The sequence below is a fragment of the Schistocerca cancellata genome, chromosome 3 (genome assembly GCF_023864275.1).
Source record: "Schistocerca cancellata isolate TAMUIC-IGC-003103 chromosome 3, iqSchCanc2.1, whole genome shotgun sequence".
Lineage (NCBI taxonomy): Eukaryota > Metazoa > Arthropoda > Insecta > Orthoptera > Acrididae > Schistocerca > Schistocerca cancellata.
In genome coordinates, this window is record NC_064628.1 from 945,104,190 (window position 1) to 945,121,954 (window position 17,765).

The following is a 17,765-nucleotide window of genomic DNA, read 5'->3' on the forward strand; positions in this document are numbered from 1 at the left end:
GTTTAATAGGTACAAAGATAGCATCAGTATATGCAAATGCTTTTCAAATAAACGAAAACACGCTTCTCACTGATCGTATCTACAATGACAGGAAGATGTGCATGTTCCACACAACTGTCCGCCTGGATGATGGTGTGCTCGCACAAGAGCATTGACCTGCTGAAACAACAAATGTGATTCGTTCGTCCAGGCAACACGTTTCTATTGATTCACGGTGCAACCTCGATGATCCTGTGCCCATTGAAGTTGTAACAGACTGTTTCGTTCGATGAACATGTGAACACGTAGGGGTCGCATGTCACAGAGCTCCATTTTTAGCGATGTGCGCTGAACGTTGCTCTCGGAAACACTTGTCTCCACCAGCACTGTACGTACTCTGTCGTCATATCCGACACAGGTCGTCACCTGTCATGCTTTGTGGAGCGGGCAAGCCTCCGATCTTCACATTCTGTGATTTTTTTACAAAATTAACTTATTAATAGTAGCTGCACAATTTTTCAACACGGTACAGACATATTCACAGCAAGCAGCATACAAAACGTCTATGTTAAGGCACATAATGTTTCAGTAAGTATCACTTCTTTCTTTTAGAGACTATAGCTATGTGAAGATCAGTAGCAGCAGTAGTTCGTCATTATCTTCTTCTTCTGGTATTTGTGGCGTGCCCATTATTTCCAGTACGTTGCCAAAACTCTCCCTATCTTTCGCATATGTCGTGATTTTCCAGCGTCTTTTTCGATGTGTAATAAATGGTCGTAGTACGTTGCTGCGCGGTACTGTCTTATACAATGTTACACTATGCGGGAGCATCAAGATTGCACCGTTGATCTTCTCGGTGGTATCAATTCAGTTGTATCAACATTTGGAGGGGTTGCCCCGTCGATCACTGCTAATTTCTGACGGAAGGAATTCCACATATCACTGAGTAGACAGAAGGAAATCTGTAGATTAATGTCTCAACATTTGTACATATAACGCAGTTATCCGTCTTTACTAAGATATATTTGGTGGAGGTTTTCATTGCTCGGAAGTTTGTTACTGACGATGGCATACCATTTTCATTTCGCAGCGGACGCGAGTTGAACATTCTGTACGTGTCCCTAAATGATATTCCATTTCGATCGATTTTTCTCCGATTTGGTTATAGTGAGCTGTTGCTGTCAGAATATTGTACATGTCTCCGTTGGTAAATATATTTAGTTTCTTCGTTTTTCTGTTTATAGAACTAAGCTCATGGTAAAATTACTTGATATGCTGACATATACTGTAAATTTCAGCAAGATTTCGGGCTTGTGATTAAGTTCCAGATCTAGGATCAGTCTTTGATTTTTACTTGTTACTTCTTTCTATATATAAATTTACATGCATTCTCCGCAATTTCACTACACGGTGTGTGGCGTACAGTATGTTATACATGTACTAGTCGTATGCTTTCCTGTTCCATTCACAGACAGAGCAAGGAAAAAACGACTGTCTACTATCTCGTATGTGCCTCCGTATGCACCTTATTTTTCGTATCTTATCTCCGTTGTCCTTACGCGAAATGTATGTTGGCAGCAGATTTCAAACAAGACGTGTTATTAAGTAAAGCGGTCTCCATTACAGATGAACCACACTTTCCAAAAATATTCCCTATAAACCGAAGTTGACACCTCACCTTTCCTACTACAATCCTCAGATGCTCGTTCCATTTCATATCACTTTGCAACGTTACACCCACATATTTAAATGACGTGACTGTGTAAAGCAGAACACTAATAATGCTGTATCTGAACATTACGGGTTTGTTTTCCGACTCATCCACATTAACTTACATTTTTCTGCATTTAGACTATACTGCCAGTCTTCAGATCAACTATAAATTGTGTCTAAGACATCTTGTAGTGTCCTACAGTCACTCATCTTCGACGCCTTCCTGTACACCACAGCATCATCCCCCCCCCCCCCCCCTCCCCGACCATCAGATCATTTATGTGTCTAGAAAATAATAAACGTCCTATGACAGTTGCCTGGGACACTCTTGACAATACACTTGTCTCTGAAATGAGTAATTAAAAATTAATAAAAATGAATCATAACTTGTTTGGTGTTGTTATGTCTGCGGTCTTCACATTTAGAACTAAACTAAGTCTGCCTCCTTGTCAGAGCGAAGTTTCAAAACGACTATCATTTTCTTCAGTATTTCTCTTCAATTGCAACTTACCGATGCGATCGAAAGCTTTTTCTGCAGTTGTACACATTGTAACTTAGGAAATAGGGATGAGGGGTACACTTAGGACGAAATGGCAAGGCACCTGTAAACTACCAAATTCATTGTTTATTCAAATCTGATAAGAGACAATCAACATGGCCATCTTTTATAAAATATTACAGATATCATGCTTCGCAAGCAAGACAGCACATAACAGTTACCAACAGACTTAAAGAAATGACCCACAGAGATTTCAAATAAATTACAATCTGAAGCTGATCTAAGGAAATGGCACAATTTTTTTTTTAAAAAAAAGGTAATTTACAATATGAAGCTGATCTATGAAAAACATTAGTTCGTTTAGAACCCCAAAACCCAACCAGCACAACACATGACTAAAATTACGAGCACAATTCATACGTAACAATTTTAAAACATTTTTTTAAAAAAACAGTACATGAAATAGGTTACGTTTATCAAACTGGCAGTGACCCCTGGCTGCCCAGGGCAAAGGTGACTTAAGTTAAATGCCGGAAGCAGCAGACGAGCCGTCCAAACAACACCTACACGCCGGCGCCCAGCCAGAAGTCACTTCCCATTGGACGGCTGGTCACAGCTTCTGTGCACCGAAGCAGGACGTGGCGCCGCACCCACGCACCCCAACTCGCAGAAACTGGAACACAAACAGACCGCAGTAGAACAGCGAACACCAACCAAACGTCAATCAATATACGTTAAGGAATTTATAAACAATAAAATACACAAACCAGTTACTGTTGAGTGAGTGCAATCAATAAGTGCACGTATATAAGAAAGTACATATAAATGACTAGCTTCACAAGTACAAGTTTTACTGATAGAATAAATAATTGCAATTTTTTTTTACAGCAATATACGAGGGACACGTACGCCTTCGTGCTAATCTGCTTCCTAATAGTAATCCAACCAGAGGATTTTAAATGTTTCCATTATAAGTTCACATATACCAAGAAATACATATAAATGACTAGCTTTACCAAATACAAAAAAAAAACGTTCAAATGGCTCTGAGCACTATGGGACTTAACATCTGTGGCCACCAGTCCCCTAGAACTTAGAACTACTTGAACCTAACTAACCTAAGGACATCACACACGTCCATTCCCGAGGCAGGATTCGAACCTGCGACGGTAGCGCCAAATAAAAGTTTTACTAATAACAGAGTAACTGGTTGCAATTATTTTTCTTTTACAGCAATATACCAGGGACGTCGCTTCATGGCAATAACCCTAAATCACACACACGCCTTGGTGCTAATCTTCCTTTTAGTAGTCATCCAGCCAGAGGATTTTAAGCAAATAGTAACTGCTGGTCTTCACACAGTAACGCAGACTCTGCCGGCTGCTCTTACTTCGACGACACGTACATTAGAACCGACCGACCAACAAATACACTCGCTGCAACGCAAATCGTTTTACGAAACAAAGGCTCCAAAACCACTTACACGTATGACGGAGAGCGTTGTTCCAGATGGTCTCGAGGGACGGGTGTCTGGGAGAAAACAGGCCACAAAGCAGTACAACGAGGAGCGCCCGACGTTGACACCAGACAGGTCGACCACAAACTCGCGACCGTCTTGCAAGGCAGACCCGCCGCGCCACCGCTGGCCGAACCCTGCGTTTGCTCCGTCGTCCCCTCAAGCACGTCCTAGCGCCTCGTAGCGAGTCCGACGACCAACTCGCCTACCGCAAATACCCGCCGGCAGATCACAACAGGGGTAAAGATCGTAATGCAGCCGGGTAATCGATAGTCGTGCCAAAGAGCTGCTGTGCCAAAAAAGGCGCACCAAGGCTCACACGTGACATCTTTGAGCGTGCATGCTGCACTTATTACTCTTCCTCTGTGTATGGTCCAGTGCTCATACTTCCCATGTCTTTTGCCAAAATCAAATTCCATCCTGAGTTTGACGGCTTGAATTACTATTCTGATCATTGAGGAGTATGATAGGCTTTATTTGCTCGATATTCTTCGCGTTTACACTTCTGGGAATTACAATATTGGTTCCCAGTTTCATTTCCTTGGGTTTACCGCCAGCATGCAGTGCAGACGTCTACAAGATTCTCTGCCAATTCCACTAGTGATACTTCTAAGATATGCCAAAAATGTTGGTAAAATTCAGCGAAAAGCTCGTCATGATACGGTTATTTTTCCTCTCCGTGTCTTAAAAGCTGCTGGTTTGATTTCCTTACCAGTAACGAATTCTTCAAGAAAAATTATGGCATGATGTTTTTTTTCTACTTTCCGAAAGTATTTTGCCGAGTTTTTGTACATTTCACCTTCGGTCGTGTCTTTCGGTTTGAGTCTAAGAAGAGTACCTACCAAGTGGTGTCCTCCAATTTCATAATTTTGTTTTTTTTTTTCTTATTTTACAGCAGGTGTCAGCGAAAAGGATGTTTCCACTTTGATACTATTATCGAAGTCACTGATAATAAAATTCCTGTGTACGTCCACCATTCCAGTGTGCTGATGAATCTATCTCTGGGTTGAAGGAACGGCCACTATTTTCGTTTTATCGCTTCATCGAGTTTTCGATTATTGAAAAGATTTACACTGAGCTTCCAATATCCTCTGCCACGGTATACAGGGTCACGGTGTGGGTCGGAGTATTAATGTGGGTCGGAGTATTAACAGATGCATGTCACTGGCTGCGATTTTGTTGTTAATGTCTGACGGTATATATAGCCTAACTGAACTGCTCAGCGCAGATTGATGTATAGGAGGTGGACGAAAATATGAAAACACCAAAATGACAACACATTATCACATGTTTTACGAGGCAGGAAACTCGTTGGCATTCAATATGCCTTCCAGTCATTTCGGAATGGATAGATATACCATGCGAACTTGCGGCAGGTTGAGATAACGATGATGGATGTGCATAGCGGCCAGGTACCCTTCTCTCCATACCGTATTGAAATCTATGGATTGTGATGGCCAGGCGAGATGCGACAGTTCATCCGCGTGTCCACAAAACCACACTGGACGAAGCGAACGACGGCCCAGTCGCCTTGAAGCACAGCGTCGCCGCTGGGGAACAAACATTGTATATGGGACAGATATGGTCAGCGGAAATCGTCACATAATGCTTGGCAGTAATGCGAGCTCGCAGGATAACCGTCAGGTACAACTGCGCAACCTGCAGGCTTGCCTAAAATCTGTGTTTGTGTTCAAGCACGTCTTTCTCGCAGTGTTCCCATATTTTTGTCCAGTGCCGGCATAATCCTCAGTATCATCGCGTAGTTTTTCCCAGGTGACAGGCGAAGTCAGTGTAGGACGTTATAACACGCCAGCCCCCCCCCCCCCAGCTTTACTACAATAGTCGATACCCGGAATGTATAGAATGTGTAGCCTGGTATCGATCATTTCAGTTATGAAATATATTAAATTTAAGATTGGTTGGTTGGTTGGTTGGTTTGGGGAAGGAGACCAGACAGCGTGGTCATCGGTCTCATCAGATAAGGGAAGGATGGGGAAGGAAGTCGGCCGTGCCCTTTCAGAGGAACCATCCCGGCATTCGCCTGGAGTAATTTAGGGAAATCACGGAAAACCTAAATCAGGATGGCCGGACGCGGGATTGAACCGTCGTCCATCCGAATGAGAATCCAGTGTCTAACCACTGCGCCACCCCGCTCGGTATTAAATTTAAGACACTGTGGAAGAGTGATTTATGATGTAATGATATTATTTTGAGCAAAGACTGATATTTAAATACAACGACTAACAATTATATAATACACTCCTGGAAATGGAAAAAAGAACACATTGACACCGGTGTGTCAGACCCACCATACTTGCTCCGGACACTGCGAGAGGGCTGTACAAGCAATGATCACACGCACGGCACAGCGGATACACCAGGAACCGCGGTGTTGGCCGTCGAATGGCGCTAGCTGCGCAGCATTTGCGCACCGCCGCCGTCAGTGTCAGCCAGTTTGCCGTGGCATACGGAGCTCCATCGCAGTCTTTAACACTGGTAGCATGCCGCGACAGCGTGGACGTGAACCGTATGTGCAGTTGACGGACTTTGAGCGAGGGCGTATAGTGGGCATGCGGGAGGCCGGGTGGACGTACCGCCGAATTGCTCAACACGTGGGGCGTGAGGTCTCCACAGTACATCGATGTTGTCGCCAGTGGTCGGCGGAAGGTGCACGTGCCCGTCGACCTGGGACCGGACCGCAGCGACGCATGGATGCACGCCAAGACCGTGGGATCCTACGCAGTGCCGTAGGGGACCGCACCGCCACTTCCCAGCAAATTAGGCACACTGTTGCTCCTGGGGTATCGGCGAGGACCATTCCCAACCGTCTCCATGAAGCTGGGCTACGGTCCCGCACACCGTTAGGCCGTCTTCCGCTCACGCCCCAACATCGTGCAGCCCGCCTCCAGTGGTGTCGCGACAGGCGTGAATGGAGGGACGAATGGAGACGTGTCGTCTTCAGCGATGAGAGTCGCTTCTGCCTTGGTGCCAATGACGGTCGTATGCGTGTTTGGCGCCGTGCAGGTGAGCGCCACAATCAGGACTGCATACGACCGAGGCACACAGGGCCAACACCCGGCATCATGGTGTGGGGAGCGATCTCCTACACTGGCCGTACGCCACTGGTGATCGTCGAGGGGACACTGAATAGTGCACGGTACATCCAAACCGTCATCGAACCCATCGTTCTACCATTCCTAGACCGGCAAGGGAACTTGCTGTTCCAACAGGACAATGCACGTCCGCATGTATCCCGTGCCACCCAACGTGCTCTAGAAGGTGTAAGTCAACTACCCTGGCCAGCAAGATCTCCGGATCTGTCCCCCATTGAGCATGTTTGGGACTGGATGAAGCGTCGTCTCACGCGGTCTGCACGTCCAGCACGAACGCTGGTCCAACTGAGGCGCCAGGTGGAAATGGCATGGCAAGCCGTTCCACAGGACTACATCCAGCATCTCTACGATCGTCTCCATGGGAGAATAGCAGCCTGCATTGCTGCGAAAGGTGGATATACACTGTACTAGTGCCGACATTGTGCATCCTCTGTTGCCTGTGTCTATGTGCCTGTGGTTCTGTCAGTGTGATCATGTGATGTATCTGACCCCAGGAATGTGTCAATAAAGTTTCCCCTTCCTGGGACAATGAATTCACGGTGTTCTTATTTCAGTTTCCAGGAGTGTATGTAAATGTGTAACGTAATACACTCCTGGAAATGGAAAAAAGAACACATTGACACCGGTGTGTCAGACCCACCATACTTGCTCCGGACACTGCGAGAGGGTTGTACAAGCAATGATCACACGCACGGCACAGCGAACACACCAGGAACCGCGGTGTTGGCCATCGAATGGCGCTAGCTGCGCAGCATTTGTGCACCGCCGCCGTCAGTGTCAGCCAGTTTGCCATGGCATACAGAGCTCCATCGCAGTCTTTAACACTGGTAGCATGCCGCGACAGTGTGGACGTGAACCGTATGTGCAGTTGACGGACTTTGAGCGAGGGCGTATAGTGGGCATGCGGGAGGCCGGGTGGACGTACCGCCGAATTGCTCAACACGTGGGGCGTGAGGTCTCCACAGTACATCGATGTTGTCGCCAGTGGTCGGCGGAAGGTGCACGTGCCCGTCGACCTGGGACCGGACCGCAGCGACGCACGGATGCACGCCAAGACCGTAGGATCCTACGCAGTGCCGTAGGGGACCGCACCGCCACTTCCCAGAAAATTAGGGACACTGTTGCTCCTGGGGTATCGGCGAGGACCATTCGCAACCGTCTCCATGAAGCTGGGCTACGGTCCCGCACACCGTTAGGCCGTCTTCCGCTCACGCCCCAACATCGTGCAGCCCGCCTCCAGTGGTGTCGCGACAGGCGTGAATGGAGGGACGAATGGTGACGTGTCGTCTTCAGCGATGAGAGTCGCTTCTGCCTTGGTGCCAATGATGGTCGTATGCGTGTTTGGCGCCGTGCAGGTGAGGGCCACAATCAGGACTGCATACGACCGAGGCACACAGGGCCAACACCCCGCATCATGGTATGTGGAGCGATCTCCTACACTGGCCGTACGCCACTGGTGATCGTCGAGGGGACACTGAATAGTGCACGGTACATCCAAACCGTCATCGAACCCATCGTTCAACCATTCCTAGACCGGCAAGGGAACTTGCTGTTCCAACAGGACAATGCACGTCCGCATGTATCCCGTGCCACCCAACGTGCTCTAGAAGGTGTAAGTCAACTACCCTGGCCAGCAAGATCTCCGGATCTGTCCCCCATTGAGCATGTTTGGGACTGGATGAAGCGTCGTCTCACGCGGTCTGCACGTCCAGCACGAACGCTGGTCCAACTGAGGCGCCAGGTGGAAATGGCATGGCAAGCCGTTCCACAGGACTACATCCAGCATCTCTACGATCGTCTCCATGGGAGAATAGCAGCCTGCATTGCTGCGAAAGGTGGATATACACCGTACTAGTGCCGACATTGTGCATCCTCTGTTGCCTGTGTCTATGTGCCTGTGGTTCTGTCAGTGTGATCATGTGATGTATCTGACCCCAGGAATGTGTGAATAAAGTTCCCCTTCCTGGGACAATGAATTCACGGTGTTCTTATTTCAATTTCCAGGAGTGTAATAACTATGAATTATCAATTTTTAATCACGAATATAATAATTCATTGAACAATAAGCCAACATAAATATTAGTATCGTTATTCCTTTCGTTAATGAACTGTAAATTGATATCGAAATTTCTATTTGCAAAAGTCATTGTAACTTAATCAAAAAAGGTAGAACCAATGCTAAAATTACGTAATTTCTAGCAATATGTAACTTCAAGCCCAAATTTATAAATCAGACCTAATATCATTACCAAAATAATTAACTGATCATTATCAGCACTCGTAATTAATTACATTACTTACGTTTGGACGCATGTTTCGAAATTCTACTGTTGTAGAAAAATCAAACAGCTTGTGCATATCAAATGCAAATGTTAGGAACATTTTCTGTGTGGTAATTAATCTGTATTTTTTAAATCAACAAAACGCGTTATTGTAAATAACTCATATTTACTTTTACAGATTAAATTGTACGATTTCCAACCTGATTTTTACGTAACAAAATGATATTTTATTTTGTTCATACTCTCATTGTTAGACTTTTGTATATTTGTAATTTTTAATTGTAAATGTTAATTTCACGATACTGTAATAATGAATATCAGAAACAGTCATTGTTTGTGAAGTATAAATAGGGAACGCTGCCATGCAGCGCCAGTTCAGTTCAGTTCTAGTTCAGTTCAGTGCTGTGAATCTGTCTGTTTTAGTCTGTCAGTTGGTACTTGTGTGATCGCTTTTGTTCGGGAAAGTTCTCTGTATCAGCTGTTGTATTATGAAAGAGAATATGTATCAAATTGGATGTATCAAGGACTTTGCAATGACAAATAAACGTGAATATAATTGACGGGACCTGGAATATTATTACAGGAAAACCTCGGACACCAGAACCAGACAAGATACGTAAAATTACAAAATAGTATTCATAGCCACTACTTATCTCTACCCCAGGTGTAATAGATGTTTTTTTAACATATATACACCGTCATATAATTAATAAAGTAGTGCAAATGCGATAATGTGTTCTGGTTCAGCGCACTTTTTCGGAGCTGGACTTTTCCAATAACATAGCCGAATCGCCACCGATATTTAAACCGTCAAAGCCGTTGGCAAGTAATTCTCGAATATTCGTGCGGGAAAAAGCAGTTCGGCGTTGGCGATTTGGTTTCCAGACAGTACATAAGGATTTGAAACCTTAACACCGTTAATATTCACAGTAATGCTTCCGTAATGTAAAAGGCGTCGACATTACTATCGCAAGTACCATCGCAAAATAAAACAGCAGTTCAAGTTACGTAGGTTAAGGATATGCTTATACTGTAAAGACCGAGTTGCGCTGCTCATACGGCGGGTGGTGGTGACGGACTGGTCGAGGTCAGGATGTCGACAGACCACAACAGCAGGGCGTGGGTGAGCGGTGTGTTGTGCGTGGGTGCCTGTTAGGAGCCCGATGAGCACCAGTGAGGAAGTATTGACGGACCGTACGTTTATTATGCACAGTACACGAGCACGTGTGACAGCCAGAGCTCGCAGGATTGTGCATCCGACAGTGATTCGGGTTACCCGCCTAGCTCAAACGTGGACACGTCAGAGGTACTACGGCGGCTGCATGCGGCCGTCATAGCGGGAGCCGCCGCCGAGACGTGCCCGCCACGTGGGGGCACCTGCTGCCTACTCGGCCAGTGGTCCTGCCTCGCGGTTCGGTCTTTGCTTGCTGCACTCTATAGCTCTTAGGATCGCGCCATCGCGCTTCCACATTGACTCAGTTTCTCTCTAATGGCTACTGATTTCGAACTGTTATATTTTTTCGCCTACTTCACTACGTTACGATAGTGGTGGAAGCTGAAGAAGTGAATTAAAATTCGTACTACGGCCGGTACTCGAACCCGAGTGATTTTGCTCAAAAGGCAGAAATGCCGACCATTACACCGCCCCCCTCCTCTTTCGCTTTTCCTCTCCTTCCCCCCTTTTTTATATTTCCATCATCTGTCCCGTTTCCCTGCTCTCGGCTGTGGTATGTCACATTTGCTAAACTTTTAGTGCAGTGTTCCAGTGGTTGTTCAGTGTTGTTCGTCTTTCTCGTGTTGCGAACCGAAACCATGCTGTTTCTGGGTGTGAATTTTATGTCTTTTGCGAATAGAAACGAGTGTCGCCTTGTTTTTTAATTGTCTGTCTATTGTTTTACCTGTCTGCTTCGTATGTATTTTATTAGCATCATCATCCCTTTGTTCTCTGTTTTAAGTTCCACGATTTTTTCGTTATGTTACTATTTAATTCTCCGATTTTATCGCCTGTTTTTATTATTTATTCTCTTCATCTTTTTAACAAAGTCTGTAGGGTGAAGAGCGGCATACTAAGCTGCTGCCAGCCCGCCCCCTTCGGGGGGAATCGAAATTCAGTAAAGGAAAAAAAAAACCATTACACCACCACAGCACTATGGTCAACACTGTTGCACGAACTACCCAAGTCGAAAGCCCTCCCAAACACAAACTGCAATTCATATCTTCACCTTATTTTCTCCCTGAATAAGCATTATGGCCAGGTTTCTCAAAAATGGTTCGAATAGCTCTGAGCACTATGGGACTTAACTTCTGAGGTCATCAGTCCCCTAGAACTTAGTACTGCTTAAACCTAACTAACCTAAGGACATCACACACATTCATGCCCGAGGCAGGACTCGAACCTGCGACCGTAGCGGTCGAGCGGTTCCAGATTGTAGCGCCTACATCCACTCGGCCACAGCGGCCGGCCCAGGGTTCTCAATCATTGGAATATCACCCGAGCGTCGGACGTAATGGGAAAGTCCTGATGAAACTCGTGATTTTTTCTCACGGTGAATGATGACAGCCAAAACAGTTGCAGGATAAAGATTTATTAAAATTCTTGACCAAGGTTTCGGTATATATAAATATACCTTCATCAGAACTATCGTGACACTCTCGTCACGATAGTTCATAAGCGAATTACTGATGTTAAACTGTGTTCACATTGGCCCTGTGTCCATAATTATGTTGTATAAATGGAGATGATGTCTTAACTACTGACGACGCCTTTGGCACAATTGTTCTAATAATCTCCATTGCAGGACGTAATTTTAAATATTTTACTTCTGATGAACGTATATTTAATACATACCGAAACCTTGGTCAAGAATTTTAATAAATCTTTATCCTGCAACTGTTTTGCATGTCATCATTTACCGTGAAAAATTTCAACAGTTGCTGTTTCAGCCATGTTTAAAATCTTAAAATCTTGAAAGTCGTGTTGTTATAGATCTTATAATTAAATTTTCCCTGAGACATTTCTCATCTTTATCTACGATAATGATGGAAGCTGTGCGAAGATTTCAAACAGCAGTTTGAAGCTACCTGAGGTTGTGCTACAAATTTTGAGCCACTTACCTCGTTGTAGCAGTCTGCAGTTCCCAAGTTCTGTATAACACATCCGATACCATTCGCCACGTATGAACTGCTTATGGCAGCGTAGAGACACTGCAGAACCTGGGTGTCATCTCCCCTGTCTTGCCTGGCCTGTGGACAATGTCTGTGATTATTGTACAAAAGCCTAATGGATCACTTCGGATACGTGGTGACTCTAATTCCACCATTAATGCCCAAGCAAATGTTGATTCGTATTCAATCCTTAGGCAAGAGAAATTGTTAGCTAAATTGGCTGGAGGTCAGTAGTTTTCAGAAGTTGATCTGACTGTTGTATATTTTCAGTTACCTTTTGATGAGATCACAAAACAGTTTCTCATGATTACTATGCCATTCAACATGTATGGATATAACAGACTACCGTCTGGGAGAGCTATTGTTCTTGAAATTTTTCAGAGGTATCTAAAAAAAAAAAACAGCTCATCCAGGGCACCCCAGTTGTTAGCATAACACACAGAAGCAACACTTGCACAGTTTACGAATTTTGTCTGAGCATCTGTAATTCAACATCCTACGTGGTCAACTCGCCAAGTGTACTCTAGCTGATAATCAAATATTTCGACTACATTTTAAGTTCAAAATGGTTCAAATGGGTCTGAGCACTATGGGACTTAACTGCTTTGGTCATCAGTCCCCTAGAACTGAGAACTACACATCTACATCCATACTCCGCAAGCCACCTGACGGTGTGTGGCGGAGGGTACCTTCAGTACCTCTATCGGTTCTCCCTTCTATTCCAGTCTCGTATTGTTCGTGGAAAGAAGGATTGTCGGTATGCCTCTGTGTGGGCTCTAATCTCTCTGATTTTATCCTCATGGTCTCTTCGCGAGATATACGTAGGAGGGAGCAATATACTGCTTGACTCTTCGGTGAAGGTATGTTCTCGAAACTTTGACAAAAGCCCGTACCGAGCTACTGAGCGTCTCTCCTGCAGAGTCTTCCACTGGAGTTTATCTATCATCTCCGTAACGCTTTCGCGATTACTAAATGATCCTGTAACGAAGCGCGCTGCTCTCCGTTGGATCTTCTCTATGTCTTGTATCAACCCTATCTGGTACGGATCCCACACTGCTGAGCAGTATTCAAGCAGTGGGTGAACAAGCTTACTGTAACCTACTTCCTTTGTTTTCGGATTGCATTTCCTTAGGATTCTTCCAATGAATCTCAGTCTGGCATCTGCTTTACCGACAATCAACATTATATGATCATTCCATTTTAAATCACTCGTAATGCGTACTCCCAGATAATTTATGGTATTAACTGCTTCCAGTTGCTGACCTGCTATTTTGTAGCTAAATGATAAAGGATCTATCTTTCTGTGTATTCGCAGCACATTACACTTGTCTACATTGAGATTCAGTTGCCATTCCCTGCACCATGCGTCAATTCGCTGCAGATCCTCCTGCATTTCAGTACAATTTTCCATTGTTACAACCTCTCGATACACCACAGCATCATCTGCAAAAAGCCTCAGTGAACTTCCGATGTCATCCACCAGGTCATTTATGTATATTGTGAATAGCAACGGTCCTATGACACTCCCCTGCGGCACACCCGAAATCACTCTTACTTCGGAAGACCTCTCTCCATTGAGAATAACATGCTGCGTCCTGTTATCTAGGAACTCCTCAATCCAATCACACAATTGGTCTGATAGTCCATATGCTCTTACTTTGTTCAATAAACGACTGTGGGGAACTGTATCGAATGCCTTGCGGAAGTCAAGAAACACGGCATCTACCTGTGAACCCGTGTCTATGACCCTCTGAGTCTCGTGGACGAATAGCGCGAGCTGGGTTTCACATGACCGTCTTTTTCGAAACCCATGCTGATTCCTACAGAGTAGATTTCTAGTCTCCAGAAAAGTCATTATACTCGAACACAATACGTGTTCCAAAATTCTACAACTGATCGACGTTAGAGATATAGGTCTATAGTTCTGCACATCTGTTCGACGTCCCTTCTTGAAAACGGGGATGACCTGTGCCCTTTTCCAATCCTTTGGAACGCTACGCTCTTCTAGAGACCTACGGTACACCGCTGCAAGAAGGGGGGCAAGTTCCTTCGCGTACTCTGTGTAAAATTGAACTGGTATCCCATCAGGTCCAGAGGCCTTTCCTCTTTTGAGCGATTTTAATTGTTTCTCTATCCCTCTGTCGTCTATTTCGATATCTACCATTTTGTCATCTGTGCGACAATCTAGAGAAGGAACTACAGTGCAATCTTCCTCTGTGAAACAACTTTGGAAAAAGACATTTAGTATTTCGGCCTTTAGTCTGTCATCCTCTGTTTCAGTACCATTTTGGTCACAGAGTGTCTGGACATTTTGTTTTGATCCACCTACCGCTTTGACATAAGACCAAAATTTCTTAGGATTTTCTGCCAAGTCAGTACATAGAACTTTACTTTCGAATTCATTGAACGCCTCTCGCATAGCTCTCTTCACACTACATTTCGCTTCGCGTAATTTTTGTTTCTCTGCAAGGCTTTGGCTATGTTTATGTTTGCTGTGAAGTTCCCTTTGCTTCCGCAGCAGTTTTCTAACTCGGTTGTTGTACCACGATGGCTCTTTTCCATCTCTTACGATCTTGCTTGGCACATACTCTTTTAACGCATATTGTACGATGGTTTTGAACTACTTAAACCTAACTAACCTAAGGCCCTCACACACATCCATGCCCGAGGCAGGATTCGAACCTGCGGCCGTAGCGGTCACGCGGTTTCAGACTGTAGCGCCTAGAACCGTTCGGTCACTGCGGCCGGCACATTTTAAGTAAAGGCGGGCTTACACTGACGGAAGTCCACATGACCACCATTACTAATTTACCAGTGCCAATGTATCTTAAAGAATTGCAATCTTTTCCGGGTAATGCAAATAATCGTGCCAAGTTCATTCGAAATGTGGCTCATCTTTCAAACCCACTTCACCTGTAACGTAAGAGGGGGTTCCCCTTTGTGTTCACAGGAGTGTCAACAGGCGTTTCTGCAACGTAAAAAGTGTCTCAGGTGAAACCCAGGGATGCGTACGTTCCAGCCAGGCCGAAGGTAAGTTGATTGATCCCACAACACAAGCAGAGTGGTTGAAAAAAAAAAAAAAAAAAAAGAAAAGAGAGACAGAGGCGATGATTCTTGTTAACAAAATTTGGAAGACGTGGCAGCGTATGGGAACTGGAAGAGGTACTCAGTACACTCCGCTACTCTGCTTTCAAAAGAGCACAGCAGCCGTTCCACACTGGCACAATTAGCCGACGCCTATGATACACATTCTCATCGCTGTATCGTAACTACCATTCAGCGTCGCCTGTTCCGTACTACTCTTACTCACGCCACCCATCCAACTACACGTGATCTCTCTATATTCTTGCTTGCTGAGGAGGTTAGCACTCCTTATTGGTGTATAGCAGATACGAGCCTGAAAAACTTGACAGTTTTGTGGTGATATGACGGTTAAGAAGAAGAAAAAACGTGTGATTTATGCATGATGGTGCATCAGTTGTGCTAACAACGCTCAAGTATTGTTCCACTGTTTGGGGTGCATATCACAATGTTAACGGAAAGAGAGTAATGATTGTGGTACCTAAGCACATTTCACTTCTCTGCTCCTAAACACGCTATAATGCTAGACTTGTGCGGTTATAGAATGTGCCGGGGTTAGATTGAAAAGTGCTGTTTACGGACGACATGACCCACCAACCACTCTGAGGTTCAAAATGGTTCAAATGGCTCTGAGCACTATGGGACTTAACATCTATGGTCATCAGTCCCCTAGAACTTAGAACTACTTAAACCTAACTAACCTAAGGACAACACACAACACCCAGTCATCACGAAGCAGAGAAAATCCCTGACCCCGCCGGGAATCGAACCCGGGAACCCGGGCGTGGGCCACTCTGAGGGACATACCGCGAATCGCCGTTGAGGAGTGGGACAATCTGTACCAACAGTGAGTTAATGAACTTGTGGACAGTATTCCACGGCGAAAACAGGCATGCATCAATGCTAGAGGACGTGCTGCTGGTTATGAGAGGTTCCGGTCTGTACAACAATCTGGAACACCACCTCTAAAGGTACAACATGCAATATGTGGCTTTCATAAGCAATAAAAATGGCGGAAATGATGTTTATGTTGATCTCTATTCCAATTTTCTGTACGAGTTCCGGAACGCTTGGATCCGAGGTGATGTAAAACTTTTTTTGGTGTGTGTATATGACATTACGCAATGAAATGTTTAACAGAAAAGACAAGAGTATGTCCTCTGTCTCACTGGTTTTACACGCCTCGGCCGTATCAGCAACAACATGCTATGAAGCAAACCAGCCAATCAGTCCCAGCGGAAATCTCGAACCATCTAACATTGTTTATACGAGGTGCATTCAAGTTCTAAGGCCTCCGATTTTTTTTCTAAGTAACAACTCACCCGAAATCGATGAAACTGGTTTACTTCTCGACGTAATCGCCCCTCAGACGTACACATTTTTCACAACGCTGACGCCATGATTCCATGGCAGCGGCGAAGGCCTGCTTTAGGAGTCTGTTTTGACCACTGGAAAATTGCTGAGGCAATAGCAGCACGGCTGGTGAATGTGCGGCCACGGAGAGTGTCTTTCATTGTTGGAAAAAGCCAAAAGTCACTAGGAGCCAGGTCAGGTGAGTAGGGAGCATGAGGAATCACTTCAAAGTTGTTATCACGAAGAAACTGTTGCGTAACCTTAGCTCGATGTGCGGGTGCGTTGTCTTGGTGAAACAGCACACGCGCAGCCCTTCCCGGACGGTTTTGTTGCAGTGCAGGAAGGAATTTGTTCTTCAAAATATTTTCGTAGGATGCACCTGTTACCCTAGTGCCCTTTGGAACGCAATGGGTAAGGATTACACCCTCGCTGTCCCAGAACATGGACACCATCATTTTTTCAGCACTGGCGGTTACCCGAAATTTTCTTGGTGGCAGTGAATCTGTGTGCTTCCATTGAGCTGACTGGCGCTTTGTTTCTGGATTGAAAAATGGCATCCACGTCTCATCCATTGTCACAACCGACGAAAAGAAAGTCCCATTCATGCTGTCATTGCGCGTCAACATTGCTTGGCAACATGCCACACGGGCAGCTATGTGGTCGTCCATCAGCATTCGTGGCACCCACCTGGATGACACTTTTCGCATTTTCAGGTCGTCATGCAGGATTGTGTGCACAAAACCCACAGAAATGCCAACTCTGGAGGCGATCTGTTCAACAGTCATTCGGCGATCCCCCAAAACAATTCTCTCCACTTTCTCGATCCTGTCGTCAGACAGGCTTGTGCCAGCCCGAGGTTGTCACACGATGTTCTGCCTTAATTAAACTGTCGCACCCACAAACGCACTTTCGACACATCCATAACTCCATCACCACATGTCTCCTTCAACTGTCGATGAATTTCAATTGGTTTCACACCACGCAAATTCAGAAAACGGATGATTGCACACTGTTCAAGTAAGGAAAACGTCGCCATTTTAAGTATTTAAAACAGTTCTCATTCT